We start from the raw sequence: 15,763 nt of genomic DNA, 5'->3' as shown, positions 1-15,763 counted from the left end.
CAGCCATCGACTTCGTGGGGTTCCGGCTGTCAGCGAGCGGTGTAACTCCACTACAATCCAACGTGGACGCCATTCAGGCCATCCCTGAGCCCAGCTCGGCCGCCCAGGTCGCCTCCTTCCTGGGTATGACAAGTTACTACCTGAGGTTGCTTCCCCAGTACTCTGCGACCACAGCCCCCCTGCGCCAGCTGCTGCGTAAGGACGAGCCATGGGTGTGGTCAAAGGCATGCAGTGACGCTGTGCGTGATCTCAAGACTCAACTGACTTCACCACCAGTGTTGGCTCACTTCGACATCTCCAGCTCCACCTCTGTGACCTGTGACGCATCAGCCACAGCGATAGGGGCTGTGCTGTCTCAAACCCAGAACGGTGTGGAGAAGCCCATTGCCTTCGCCTCCCGTGCCCTCAACCTGACCGAGCAGTGGTACTCCGTGGGTGAGCGTGAGGCGTTAGCCTGTATCTGGGCTTGTGAAAGGTGGCACCTCTACCTCTATGGCCGCTCCTTCACCCTCAGGACAGATCACCAGGCCCTGACAGCGCTGCTGTCCACATCTGGGACAGGCCACAAACCCCTGAGGCTGCATCGCTGGTCTGACCGCCTCCGCCAGTACAACTTCAGCCTGCAGTTCACCCCAGGCAGAGACAATGTTGTCGCCGACCTGCTCTCTCGCTCTGTCTCCACCCCAGCTCCACAGACGGACACTGACTGTGTGGAAAAGGACATTGTCCAAATGCTACACACACCCCTCCAGGCCACTGTCTCTCTGCAGGAGCTGAGGGCAGCCTCCGAACAGGACCCTGTCCTCTCCCAGCTCCGCACCTACATCCAGAACGGCTGGCCTCACAAGGTCCCAGAGGAGCTGGCTGCGTTCGCCCGAGTCAGACAGGAGCTCTCCTGCTGGAACGACACCTGCGTGGCACGTGGGTTTTGCACAGTGGTCCCAGCTGCTCTCCGTGTACGTGTTTTGAATACTGCGCATGAAGGCCACCTGGGCATTGTGAAACTGAAACAGCGCTGCCGAGACCTGGTGTGGTGGCCGGGGATAGACAGAGATATTGAGGCTCTGGTGAAGGACTGTTCTGCCTGCCTTGTGAGTGGCAAGACTAGCCACCAGGCTCCCCCACCCCTGCAACCTCTCGCCTGGCCCTCTCAGCCCTGGGAACACCTGCAGTTGGACATTTGTGGTGAGATCCATGGAGTTCCCCACCACCAACGCTTCATGGTGGTCGCCTACGATCTACACTCAAAATGGCCTGAACTCACCACTTCCGGCAGTGTGACCTCACAGATCATCATCGACTTCCTGGACTCTCTTTTCTCTCGCTGGGGCCTCCCAAAGGCCATCACCACTGACAACGGCTCTCTGCTGAGTTCACTACTACTACTACTTTCGGCTGCTCCCGTTAGGGGTCGCCACAGCGGATCATCCGTTTCCATTTCTTCCTGTCTTCTGCGTCTTCCTCTGTCACACCAGCCACCTGCATGTCTTCCCTCACCACATCCATAAACCTCCTCTTTGGCCTTCCTCTTCTCCTCTTCCCTGGCAGTTCCATATTCAGCATCCTTCTCCCAATATACTCGGCATCTCTCCTCCACACATGTCCAAGCCATCTCAATCTTGCCTCTCTTGCTTTGTCCCCAAACCGTCCAACCTGAGCGGTCCCTCTAATATAATCGCTCCTAATCCTGTCCTTCTTCGTTACTCCCAGTGAAAATCTTAGCATCTTCAACTCTGCCACCTCCAGCTCCGCCTCCTGTCTTTTCGTCAGTGCCACTGTCTCCAAACCATATAACATAGCTGGTCTCACAACCATCTTGTAAACTTTCCCTTTAACTCTTGCTGATACCCTTCTGTCGCAAATCACTCCTGACACACTTCTCCACCCACTCCAACCTGCCTGCACTCTCTTTTTCACCTCTCTACTGCACTCCCCGTTACTTTGGACAGTTGACCCCAAGTATTTAAACTCAAATGCCTTTGTCACCTCCACTCCTTGCATCCTGACCATTCCACTGTCCTCTCTCTCATTCACGCATAGGTATTCCGTCTTGCTCCTACTGGCTTTCATTCCTCTTCTCTCCAGTGCATACCTCCACCTCTCCAGGCTCTCCTCAACCTGCACCCTACTCTCGCTACAGATCACAATGTCATCCGCGAACATCATCGTCCATGGAGACTCCTGCCTGATCTTGTCCGTCAACCTGTCCATCACCATTGCAAACAAGAAAGGGCTAAGAGCCGATCCTTGATGTAATCCCACCTCCACCTTGAACCCATCTGTCATTCCAACAGCACACCTCACCATTGTCACACTTCCCTCATACGTATCCTGCACCACTCCTACATACTTCTCTGCAACTCCTGACTTCCTCATACAATACCACACCTCCTCTCTCGGCACTCTGTCATAAGCTTTCTCTAAATCTACAAAGACACAATGCAACTCTTTCTGGCCTTCTCTATACTTCTCAATCAACATTCTCAAAGCAAACATTGCATCTGTGGTGCTCTTTCGTGGCATGAAACCATACTGCTGCTCGCTGATCGTCACCTCTCCTCTTAACCTAGCTTCTATTACTCTTTCCCAAATCTTCATGCTGTGGCTGATCAACTTTATACCTCTGCAGTTGTTACAGTTCTGCACATCGCCCTTGTTCTTGAAAATCGGTACCAGTATGCTTCTTCTCCACTCCTCAGGCATCCTCTCACTTTCCAGGATTGTGTTAAACAATCTAGTTAAAAACTCCACTGCCATCTCTCCTAAACATCTCCATGCCTCCACAGGTATGTCATCAGGACCAACTGCCTTTCCATTCTTCATCCTCTTCATAGCTGCCCTCACTTCCTCCTTGCTAATCCGCTGAACTTCCTGATTCCCTATCCCTACATCATCCAACCTTCTCTCTCTCTCATTTTCTTCATTCATCAGCCCCTCAAAGTATTCCTTCCACCTTCTTAGCACACTCTCCTCACTTGTAAGCACATTTCCATCTCTATCCTTGATCGCCCTAACTTGCTGCACATCCTTTGCAGCTTGGTCCCTCTGTCTAGCCAATCGGTACAAGTCCTTTTCTCCTTCCTTAGTGTCTAATCTGTCTTACAACTCACCATACGCCTTTTCCTTTGCCTTTGCCACCTCTCTCTTTGCTTTACGCTGCATCTCCTTGTACGCCTGTCTACTTTCTTCATCTCTCTGACTATCCCGCTTCTTCTTTGCCAACCTTTTCCTCTGTATAATTTGCTGTACTTCCTCATTCCACCACCAAGTCTCCTTGTCTTCCTTCCTCTGTCCTGATGACACACCAAGTACCTTCCTAGCTGTCTCCCTAACTATTTCTGCAGTGGTTTTCCAGCCATCTGGCAACTCTTCACTACCACCCAGTGCCTGTCTTAACTCCTGCCTGAACTCCACACAACAGTCTTCCTTCTTCAACTTCCACCATTTGATCTTCGGCTGTGTCTTCACTCGCTTCCTCTTCTTGGTCTCCAAAGTCATCCTACAGACCACCATCCGATGCTGCCTAGCTACGCTCTCCCCTGTCACCACCTTGCAGTCTCCAATCCCTTTTAGATGGCGCCTTCTACATAAGATATACTCCACCTGTGTGCACTTTCCTCCACTCTTGTACGTCACCCTGTGTTCCTCCCTCTTCTTGAAATATGTATTCACCACAGCCATTTCCATCCTTTTCGCAAAATCGACCACCATCTGTCCTTCCACATTTCTCTTCTTGACTCCATACCTTCCCATCACCTCCTCATCACCTCTGTTCCCTTCACCAACATGTCCATTGAAGTCCGCTCCAATCACCACTCTCTCCTCCTTGGGTACCCTCTCCACCATGTCGTCCAACTCATTCCAGAATTCTTCTTTTTCATCCATCTCACACCCAACTTGCGGGGCATATGCGCTGATAACATTCAGCAATAAACCTTCAATTTCCAGCTTCATACTCATCACTCTGTCTGACACTCTCTTCACCTCCAGCACGCTCTTGACATACTCTTCCTTCAGAATTACCCCTACCCCATTTCTCCTCCCATTCACACCATGGTAGAAGAGTTTGAACCCACCTCCGATACTCCTGGCCTTACTCCCCTTCCACCTGGTCTCTTGCACACACAGTATGCCTACCTTTCTTCTTTCCATCATGTCAGCCAGCTCTCTCCCTTTACCAGTCATAGTGCCAACATTCAAAGTTCTAACTCTCACCTCCACATGCCTACCCTTCCTCCTCTCTAGCTGCCTCTGGACATGCTTTCCCCCTCTCCTTCTCCTTCGCCCAACAGTAGCATAGTTTCCACCGACACCCTGCTGGTTAACAGTACCGGTGGCGGTCGTTGGTAACCCGGGCCTCGACCGATCCTGTATGTAAGTCTTATTTATGATCCGCATATTTGATTTGGCAAAGATTTTACGCCGGATGCCCTTCCTGACGCAACCCTCCCCATTTGTCCGGGCTTGGGACCGGCACTAAGGATGCACTGGCTTGTGCATCCTCAGTGGCTGGGTTTCTCTGCTGAGTTCACTGCTTATCTCGAAAGCAAGGGCATCCGTCATATACGCACTGTGTACTACCACCCCCAGGCCAATGGCGGCGTTGAACGTTTTCACCAGTCACTGAAGAACGGCCTCAGAGCACACATGGCCCAAGGGTGCTCTTTCACGCAGGCCATCCGTCACACTCTGCTGCACTATCGGGCCACGCAGCACTCGACCACAGGCGTCTCCCCAGCCTCTCTCATGCTAGGCCGGGAACTGTGCATGCCCCTTGACAGGCTCCGCCCCTCCACACCTCAGGCACCTCCCTCTGGGGTCAGAGCCTCAGTCACTCGTCAGCAGACGCGGATGAAGCAACGGTTTGACCAGTCAAAACGAACCAGGGTGCCAGACATCAATGTGTCAGACTGGGTCAGGGTTCGCAGGCCCCACAGGGACAATAAAATGGCTTCATACTGGTCCTCTCCTCTCCAAGTCACCCGTCAGCTGGGCCCAGCCACTTACCTCCTCAGCGATGGCACTCGGTGGCACTCCAGTCGTCTACGGAAGGTGTCAGCTCCGCCACACACAGCTGGTGACACAACCATAGCCATTCCCTCAGCATGGCGAGACGCCCGGGGCTTCATGCAGCTCCTATACGGGCCCCAGACATTCCTGGGCCTCAGCTTCCCCTGCCTTCTCCCTCCCCATCTCGGCCTGCCCAGCCTCAGGCCGCCACGCGACCTGTTCGCACACGTTTACGCCCTGGCCACCTAGAGGACTTTGTGTCAACCTTTCATGTTTGAAATCCTGCCGGGGGGGGGGGGGATGTTATGTATGCACACATCGACAGTGCTGCATTTGATTTGGTGCTGTTCTATTGTGCTGGGATCGATTGGTGATGCCTGCGGGCTCTGGGTTGTTTGATCGGGTCTGCCTTTGATGCTGTGTCAGTCTAAATAAATGCCACGGAGAGGTTGTGTCGAGCGACAGCGCTGTGTCCTGACGTGATTTAAAAATACAATACTAACCACTGCAGTGGCATTTCTGATGGAAAGTACAGAGCTTCTCGGTGTCAAAGGTTTGGATAAAATAAACGGATAGCTCATTCTACATTTTTTTTGTTAGACTTGGGGGTAGAACTAGGGTAAGAGGTTTGGTTTTTTTGTTTGCTCAGGCAGCCAGTCTCTGCTGTAGGATTGTCTGCCCTAGCAGATCAAACCCCAGCCCTAACCATAAGATCCATCCGTTAAGTTTATCCAAACCCAACTCTAACCAAAAGCTGCAGAAGACTGTATTTTCAGCGATCATTTCTGCCATTCTTAACTTGAAATATGTTTCTAAAGTGATTCCCGCCAGCCACGATTATGGGCTGTCGTGAATCTTCCTGAGCGCAAAGCAGGTACAGGGAAGTTGTTTAATGACAAACTCTGCTTTTATGACTGAGTGCTCCTTTATGGGAGCTTTGAGGAAGGAGCGCATTCTGAGGGGTTAAAAAGGGGGAATAATTCAGAAATCCACCAGTTTTATCCAGACCTAAACCTTAGTCCTAATCTGTACCCTAAAAAAAAATTCAATTGCAATAGCAGACAACTTAAAAAAAAAAAAGCTTATTACTCTAAACCCCACCAACAACTTTTGAAGCTTAAAGCAGGGTAAACTAATCAAGATGGGAGGTGAATTATAAAGAAGAAACGTCCAAATTTACCGTATCCTTAATCCATCAAACTCTATCCACATCCCTAAACCTAATTCTGGGGGTCTCTCTAAGCCAGCACTGGCGGAGGCACTCTGGTGACACGCGCTGGCCCAGGCATTCAACCCTTAACTTTCACTCCGAGAAGCTCAATATTATCCATCAGAAATGTCATTGCCGTGGTTAGCTTGGCTACCACGAAGAGTTGGCCTCTGTTGCTGTGGTATTCTCTGTGCGATTGACTGCCCAAGCTGATAAAACGCTTACGCTAATCGATATATGTAGAAAGAGCCGTCCATTAACTTTATCCAAACCTTTCAGTTGGAAAAGCTCAGTACTTTCCATCAGAAATGACTGTCATGGATAGCTTGGCTACTGCTAAGAGTTATTCTGTGGTGTGGTATTTTTTTGTGGGATTGTTTGACTGAGCAGATAAAACCCTTAAGCTTAGCGAAATGTGTAGAAAGAGCCGTCCAGTAATTTTATCCAAAACTTTCACTCCTTGAAGCTTGGTACTTTCCATCAGAAATGCCATTGCCGTGGTTAGCTTGGCTACTGCGATGGGTTAGTCTCTGTTGCTGATGTAATCTCCGTGCGATTGTCTGCCTGAGCTGATAAAACCCTTACCCTAATTGAAACATGTAGAAACGGTCTCCGTGATTTTTTTTTCCCGAAACTATCACTCAGAAGCTCGGTACTTGAGAAGAGCAGTGCCATTGCTGTGTTTAGCTTGGCTACAGCAAAGTTAGCCTCTGTTGCTGTGGGATTGTCTGCCTGAGCAGGTAAAACCCTTTCGCTAACCAAATCGAAACATTGTTGTAAGAGCATACTTGAATAAGATCCAAAACTGTCACTCCGAGAAGCCTAGTACTTTCCATCAGAAATGCCATTGCCATGGTGAGCTTTGCTATTGCGAAGAGTTGGTCTCTGTTGCTGTGAGATTGTTTGCCTGAGCAGATAAAACCCTTACGCAAACCCTACCTCAACCAAAACATGAAGAAAGTCATTGGTTGATTTGATCCAAAATTGTCTACGAGAAAGTCGATACTTTATTTCAAAATTGTCATTTCTGTGTTTAGCTTGGCTACCGCGAAGTGGTAGTCTCCGTCGCTGTGGGATTGTCTGCCTCAGCAGGTAAAACACTTAGCCTAACCCAACCGAAACATGTAGAAAGAACCATCCGTTTATTTTACCCAAAACTATCGCTGGGACAAGCTCACTGCTCTCCATCAGAAATGCCATTGCCGTGGTTGGCTTGGCTACCACAAAGACTGTCTGTTGCTGTGGTATTTCTACGGGATTATCTGGCTGAGCAGATAAAACTCTTAAGTGAAACATGTAGAAAGAGTCATCTGTTGATTTCATCCGGAACTATCACTCGGAGAAGCTCGGTACTTTCCATCAGAAATGACTTTGCTGTGGTTCGTTTAGCTACTATGAAGAGTTAGACTCTGTTGCTGTGGTATTCTCTGTTTGATTGTCTACCTGAGCTGATAAAACCCTCACCCTAAGCAAAACATGTAGAAGGAGCCGTCCGTTAATTTTATCCAAAACGTTCACTCCGAGAAGCTTGGTACTTTCCATCAGTAATGCCATTGCCGTAGTTAGCTTGGCTACTACGAAGAGTTAGTCTCTGTTGCTTTGGTGTTCTCTGTGTGATTGTCTGCCTGAGCTGATAAAACCCTTACACTAAGCGAAATATGTAGAAAGAGCCGTCCAGTAATTTTATCCAAAATTTCACTCCGAGAATCTTGGTACTTCAGTAATGCCATTGCCCTGGTTTGCTTGGCTACCACAAAGAGTTAGTATCTGTTGCTGTTGTATTTCTGCGGGATTGTCCGACTGAATAGATAAAACCCTTACACTAAGCGAAACATGTAGAAAGAGCTGTCCAGTAATTTTATCCAAAACTTTCACTCCGAGAAGCTTGGTACTTTCCATCAGAAATGCCATTGCCGTAGTTACCTTGGCTACTACGAAGAGTTAGCATCTGTTGCTGTGGTGTTCTGTGTGTGATTGTCTGCCTGAGCTGATAAAACCCTTACACTAAGCAAAATATGTCAAAAAAGCTGTCCAGTAATTTTATCCAAAACTTTCACTCCGAAAAGCTTAGTACTTTCCATCAGTAATGCCATTGCCGTAGTTACCTTGACTACTATGAAGAGTTAGACTTCGTTGCTGTGGTGTTCTCTGTGTGATTGTCTGCCTGAGCTGATAAAACCCTTACACTAAGCGAAATATGTAGAAAGAGCTGTCCAGTAATTTTATCCAAAACTTTCACTCCGAGAAGCTTGGTATTTTCCATCAAAAATGCCATTGCCGTGGTTATCATGGCTACTGCGATGAGTTGGACTCTGTTGCTGTGGTATTCTCTGTTTGATTGTTTGCCTGAGCAGATAAAACACTTCCCCTAACCCAACCGAAACATGTAGAAAGAGCCATCTGTTTATTTTACCCAAAACTATCGCGCCGAGAAGCTCGGTACGTTCCATCCGCAGTGCCATTGCCATAATTAGCTTGGCTACGATGAAGAGTTGGTCTCTGTTGCCTTTGGATTTCTGAGGGATTGTTCGACTAAACGGATAAAACCCTTACCCTAAGCGAAACATGTTGAAAGAGCCGTCCAGTAATTTTATCTAAAACTTGCTTCGAGAAGCTTGGTACTTTCCATCAGAAATGCCATTGCCGTGGTTAGCTTGGCTACTGCGAAGAGTTGGACTCTGTTGCTGTGGTATTCTCTGTGCGATTGTCTACCTGAGCTGATAAAACCCATACCCTAAGCGAAACATGTAGAAAGAGCCATCTTGTTCTACATCTTTCAGTCAGGGTTGGTGTAGGGTTATGGTCAGCAACAGAGACTGTCTGCCTGTGCAGATAAAACCCTTATACTAAACCTATCCCAACCCTTAAAAATGTAGAAAGAGCCATTCGTTAATTATATACAAACCTAAAGCTCCAAGACACTCAGTATTTCCCATCAGAAATGCCATTGCCGTGGTTAGCTTTACTCCTGCTAAGAATTAATCCCACAAAGAATACCATAGTGAGAGAGACTGTCTTGGCGGTTACCAAGCTAATCACTGCAGTGGCGTTTCTGATGGAAAGTACAGAGCTTTTCGGTGTGAAAGGTTTTGATAAAATTAACGGATAGCTCATTCTACATATTTTTTTTTTGTTAGACTTGGGGGTAGAACTAGGGTAAGAGGTTTGTTTTTTGTTTGCTCAGGCAGCCAGTCTCTGCTGTAGGATTGTCTGCCCTAGCAGATCAAACCCCGGCCCTAACCGTAAGATTCCATCCGTTAAGTTTATCCAAACCTAACTCTAACCAAAAGCTGCAGAAGACTGTATTTTCAGCGATCATTTCTGCCGTTCTTAACTTGAAATATGTTTCTAAAGTGATTCCCGCCAGCCACGATTATGGGCTGTCGTGAATCTTCCTGAGTGCAAAGCGGGTACAGGGAAGTTGTTTAATGACAAACTCTGCTTTTATGACTGAGTGCTCCTTTATGGGAGCTTCGAGGAAGGAGCGCATTCTGAGGGGTTAAAAAGGGGGAATAATTCAGAAATCCACCAGTTTTATCCAGACCTAATCTTTACCCTAAAAACATTAAATTGCAATAGCAGACAACTTAAAAAAAAAAGCTTATTACTCTAAATCCCACCAACAGCTTTTGAAGTTTAAAGCAGGGTAAACTAATCAAGATGGAAGACAATGGGAGGTGAATTGTAAGGAAGAAACATCCAAATTTACCGTATCCTTAATCCATCAAACTCTATCCACATCCCTAATTCTGGGGGTATCTCCAAGCCGGCACTCTGGTGACACGTGCTGACCCGGGCATTCAACCCTAAACTTTCACTCCGAGAAGGTCAGTATTATCCATCAGAAATATCATTGCCATGGTTCGCTTGGCTATTGCGAAGTTTTAGTCTCTGTTGCTGTGCTGTTCTAGAGAAATGTATTTCTAAAGTGAGTCCTGCTACCCACGATGATGAGCTGTGATGCTTCTTCCTGAGCATAAAGCAGGTACAGAGAAGTGGCTTAATCACAAGTTCTGTGCTTTTGTGGAAAGAAGCATGCTCTGAGTGGTAAAATGCTGACAGCCATCAATTAATTTTATTTAAACCTAACCCTAAAAACAAACTGCCGTAGCAGAGAACTTCAATAAAAAAAATCATAATGCTCCAACCCCCACCATCAATTTTTCAAGTTTAAACGGGGTAAACCAATCAAGATACAAGACAGTGGGAGATCAATTTTAAAGAAGAAAAAACATCCAAATTGAACCTACCATTAACCCATTAAACTCTCTCCATAACCCTAATCCTGAGGGTTTCTCCAAGCCGACGCTTAGGCACTGTCCACCTGAGCAGATAAAACTTTACCCAAACCCTACCTAAACCGAAACATGTAGAAAGAACCGTCTGTTAATTTGATCCAAAACTTTGACTACGAGAAGCTTTGTATTCTCCTTCAGAAATGACATTGCTGTGGTTAGTTTGGCTCCTGCTAAGAATTAATCCCACAAAGAATACCATAGTAACAGACTGTCTTGACAGTTGCCAAGCTAACTACTGCAGCGGCATTTCTGATGGAAAGTACAGAGCTTCTCAGTGTCAAAGGTTTGGATAAAATTAACGGATAGCTCAGTCTACATTTTTCTGTTGGACTTGGCGGTAGAACTAGGGTAAGAGGTTTTTTGTTTTTTTTTTTGCTTAGGCAGCCAGTCTCTGCTGTAGGATTGTCTGCCCTAACTGTAAGATCCATCCGTTAAGTTTATCCAAACCTAACGCTAACCAAAAGCTGCAGAAGACTATTTTCAGCGATCATTTCTGCCGTTCTTAACTTGAAATATGTTTCTACTAGAGGAACCCTGCTGCAATGTAGCGGTTTGGTTATCCACCCGTCTAAATCTTCCTCCTCTTCATCCTGCCAGCTAACCGCCTGCCCCTAAACCCCCCCACTCCAACTCCCTCCCCCCAAATGCTCAGAATCATCTGAAATGCCGAGAAAAGTGGTTTACCCCCTACTCTAACTCCCTCCCCCCAAATGTTCAGAATCATCTGAAATGCCAAGAAAAGTGGTTTTTAGCCATTTTTAGAAAATGCATATTTTGTATAATTATTAAAATTGTTTTAATTTTCTGCTATTTTTCTGGTCCTCTCTGGAACAATACCTACCACCTCCAAAAAAAAATTAGGATCCTAAGTGCATTTTTGCAAAAATGCATTTATTTTGCATAATGCCAAACATTTCTAAGTCTCAGATTTTTTTTTTTTTTTTACATAGGTGAAAAAATGAAAAATGCTCAATCATCTGAAATGCAGATAAAAGTGGTTTTTAGAAAAATGCATATTTATGCTTTTTAATTTTCTGGGATTTTTCCTTTACTCTCGAGACAATACCTACCACCTCCAAAAAGAATTAGGATCATAAATGCTTTAGTTTCCGGTCCCGCTATCTACACTAACAGACATGCTCACCGGCCACTTTATTAGGTACACCTTGCTAGAACCGGGTTGGACCCCCTTTTGCCTTCAGAACTGCCTTAATCCTTCGTGGCATAGATTCAACAAGGTACTGGAAACATTCCTCAGAGTTTGGTCCATATTGACATGATAGCATCACGCAGTTGCTGCAGATTTGTCGGCTGCACATCCATGATGCGAATCTCCCGGTCCACCACATCCCAAAGGTGCTCTATTGGATTGAGATCTGGTGACTGTGGGGGGCCATTTGAGTACAGTGAACTCATTGTCATGTTCAAGAAACCAGTCTGAGATGAATCGAGCTTTATGACATGGCGCGTTATCCTGCTGGAAGTAGCCATCAGAAGATGGGAACACTGTGGTCATAAAGGGATGGACATGGTCAGCAACAATACTCAGGTAGGCTGTGGCGTTGACACGATACTCAATTGGTACTAAGGGGCCCAAAGTGTGCCAAGAAAATATCCCCCACACCATTACACCACCAGCCTGAACCGTTGATACAAGGCAGGATGGATCCATGCTTTCATGTTGTTGACGCCAAATTCTGACCCTACCATCCGAATGTCGCAGCAGAAATCGAGACTCATCAGACCAGGCAACATTTTTCCAATCTTCTGTTGTCCAATTTTGGTGAGCCTGTGCGAATTGTAGCCTCAGTTTCCTGTTCTTAGCTGACAGGAGTGGCACCCGGTGTGGTCTTCTGCTGCTGTAGCCCATCTGCCTCAAGGTTCGACGTGTTGTGCGTTCAGAGATGCTCTTCTGCATACCTCGGTTGGAATGAGTGGTTATTTGAGTTACTATTGCTTTTCTATCAGCTCGAACCAGTCTGGCCATTCTCCTCTGGCATCAACAAGGCATTTTCGCCCACAGAACTGCTGCTCACTGGATATTTTCTCTTTTTTGGACCATTCTCTGTAAACCCTAGAGATGGTTGTGCGTGAAAATCCCAGTAGATCAGCAGTTTCTGAAATACTCAGACCAGCCCGTCTGGCACCAACAACTATGCCACGTTCAAAGTCACTTAAATCACCTTTCTTCCCCATTTTGATGCTCGGTTTGAACTGCAGCAGATCGTCTTGACCATGTCTACATGCCTAAATGCATTGAGTTGCTGCCATGTGATTGGCTGATTAGAAATTTGCGTTATCGAGCAGTTGGACAGGTGTGCCTAATAAAGTGGCTGGTGAGTGTATATGCACATACACACACATTACGAAAACCTATGAGTAGAAAGTGATTCCCGCCAGCCACGATAATGGGCTGTCATGAATCTTCCTGAGCGCAAAGCGGGTACAGGGAAGTTGTTTAATGACACTCTGCTTTTATGACCGTTGAGTGCTCCTTTATGGGAGCTTCGAGGAAGGAGCGCATTCTGAGTTAAAAAGGGGGAATAATTCAGAAGTCCACCAGTTTTATCCAGACCTAAACCTTAGTCCTAATCCTTACCCTAAAAACATTAAATTGCAATAGCAGACAACTTAAAAAAAAAAAAAAAAAAAGAAGGCTTATATTACTCTAAACCCCACCAACAACTTTTGAAGCTTAAAGCAGGGTAAACTAATCAAGATGGAAGACAATGGGAGGTGAATTGTAAGGAAGAAACGTCCACATTTACCGTATCCTTAATCCATCAAACTCTATCCACCTCTCTAACCCTAATTCTGGGGGTATCTCCAAGCTGGCACTCTGGTGACACATGCTGACCCGGGCATTCACCCCTAAACTTTCACTCCAAGAAGGTCAGTATTATCCATCAGAAATACCATTGCCATGGTTCGCTTGCCTATTGCGAAGAGTTAGTCTCTGTTGCTGTGCTGTTATAGAGAAATGTTTCTAAAGTGAGTCCTGCTACCCACGATGATGAGCTGTGATGCTTCTACCTGAGCATAAAGCAGGTACAGAGAAGTGGCTTAATCACAAGTTCTGTGCTTTTGTGGAAAGAAGCATGCTCTGAGTGGTAAAATGCAGAAAGCCATCAATTAATTTTATTTAAACCTAACCCTAAAAACAAACTGCCGTAGCAGTGAACTTCAAAAAAAATCATTTATAATGCTCCAACCCCCACTATCAATTTTTCAAGTTTAAACGGGGTAAACCAATCAAGATACAAGACAGTGGGAGATCAATTGTAAAGAAGAAAAATCATCCAAATTGAACCTACCATTAACCCATCAAACTCTCCCCATAACCCTAATCCTGAGGGTTTCTCCAAGCCGGCGCTTAGGTACTGTCCACCTGAGCAGATAAAACTTTACCCAAACCCTACCTAAACCGAAACATGTAGAAAGAACCATCTGTTAATTTGATCCAAAACTTTGACTACGAGAAGCTTGGTATTCTCCTTCAGAAATGACATTGCTGTGGTTAGTTTGGCTCCTGCTAAGAATTAATCCCACAAAGAATACCATAGTAACAGAGACTGTCTTGGCGGTTGCCAAGCTAACCACTGCAGTGACATTTCTGATGGAAAGTACAGAGCTTCTCGGTGTCAAAGGTTTGGATAAAATTAACGGATAGCTCAGTCTACGTTTTTCTGTTGGACTTGGCGGTAGAACTAGGGTAAAAGGTTTTTTTTTTTTGCTCAGGCAGCCAGTCTCTGCTGTAGAATTGTCTGCCCTAGCAGATCAAACCCCAGCCCTAACCGTAAGATCCATCCGTTAAGTTTATCCAAACCTAACGCCAACCAAAGCTGCAGAAGACTGTATTTTCAGCGATCATTTCTGCCATTCTTAACTTGAAATATGTTTCTACTAGAGGAACCCTGCTGCAATGTAGCGGTTTGGTTATCCACCCGTTTAGATCTTCCTCCTCTTCATCCTGCCAGCTAACCGCCTGCCCCTAAACCCCCCACTCCAACTCCCTCCCCCCAAATGCTCAGAATCATCCGACATTCCGAGAAAAGTGGTTTTTAGCCATTTTTAGAAAATGCATATTTTGTATAATTATTAAAATTGTTTTAATTTTCTGCTATTTTTCTGGTCCTCTCTGGAACAATACCTACCACCTCCAAAAAAAATTAGGATTATAAGTGCATTTTTGCAAAAATGCATTTATTTTGCATAATGCCAAACATTTCTAAGTCCCAGATTTTTTTTTTTTACATAGGCGAAAAAATTAAAGATGGTCAATCATCTGAAATGCAGATAAAAGTGGTTTTTAGCCATTTTTAGAAAAATGCATATTTATGCATAATTTTAATTTTCTGGGATACCTACCACCTCCAAAAAGAATTGGGATCATAAATGCTTTAGTTTCCGGTCCCGCTATCTACACTAACTAACAGACATATACGCGCGCACACACATTACGAAAACATAGGAGTAGAAAGTGATTCCCGCCAGCCACGATAATGGGCTGTCATGAATCTTCCTGAGCGCAAAGCGGGTACAGGGAAGTTGTTTAATGACAAACTCTGCTTTTATGACCGTTGAGTGCTCCTTTTATGGGAGCTTCGAGGAAGGAGTGCATTCTGAGGAGTTGAAAAGGGGTAATAATTCAGAAGTCCACCGGTTTTATCCAGACCTAAGCCTTACTCTGACAACATTAAATTGCAATAGCAGACAACTTCAACAAAAAAAGTGAAGCTTATATTAGTCTAAACCCCAGCAATAACTTTTGAAGCTTAAAGCAGGGTAAACTAATCAAGATGGAAGACAATGGGAGGTGAATTGTAAAGAAGAAACATCCAAATTTACTGTATCCTTAATCCATCAAACTCTATCCACATCCCTAACCCTAATTCTGGGCATATCTCCAAGCCAGCACTGGTGGAGGCACTCTGGTGACACGTGCTTTCCTGGGCATTCAACCCTAAACTTTCACTCTGAGAAGGTCAGTATTATCCATCAGAAATGCCATTGCCATGGTTCGCTTGCGTACTGCGAAGAGTTACTCTCTATTGCTGTTGTGTTCTTTGTGGGATTGTCTGCCTGAGCAGGTAAAATCTTACCCTAACAAAAACCCTACCCCAACCCAAAGGTGTGGAAAGATCCGTCAATTTTATCCAAAACTCACTCTGAGAAGCTCAAGACTTTCCATAATAAAAGCCATTGCCGTATCCCGTACCCTAACTCAACCGAATCATGTAGAAGG

General features: G+C 45.8%; 6 pseudogenes; all 6 read left to right on the top strand.

The window, feature by feature from the left end:
• The first annotated feature begins 5,770 nt into the window (after nt 1–5,770).
• LOC130127453 (small nucleolar RNA U3) lies at nt 5,771–5,974 on the top strand (annotated as a pseudogene).
• Nucleotides 5,975–9,516: 3,542 nt separating this feature from the next.
• On the top strand, nt 9,517–9,720 carry LOC130127468 (small nucleolar RNA U3; annotated as a pseudogene).
• A 385-nt stretch (nt 9,721–10,105) lies between these two features.
• Nucleotides 10,106–10,269, top strand: LOC130127529 (small nucleolar RNA U3; annotated as a pseudogene).
• A 2,585-nt stretch (nt 10,270–12,854) lies between these two features.
• On the top strand, nt 12,855–13,049 carry LOC130127596 (small nucleolar RNA U3; annotated as a pseudogene).
• Nucleotides 13,050–13,489: 440 nt separating this feature from the next.
• LOC130127565 (small nucleolar RNA U3) lies at nt 13,490–13,630 on the top strand (annotated as a pseudogene).
• Nucleotides 13,631–14,960: 1,330 nt separating this feature from the next.
• LOC130127614 (small nucleolar RNA U3) lies at nt 14,961–15,149 on the top strand (annotated as a pseudogene).
• Nucleotides 15,150–15,763: the final 614 nt, after the last annotated feature.

The sequence above is a fragment of the Lampris incognitus genome, chromosome 1 (assembly GCF_029633865.1).
Source record: "Lampris incognitus isolate fLamInc1 chromosome 1, fLamInc1.hap2, whole genome shotgun sequence".
In the NCBI taxonomy this organism is placed as follows: Eukaryota; Metazoa; Chordata; class Actinopteri; order Lampriformes; family Lampridae; genus Lampris; species Lampris incognitus.
This window is presented reverse-complemented; position numbering and strand designations above follow the sequence as displayed.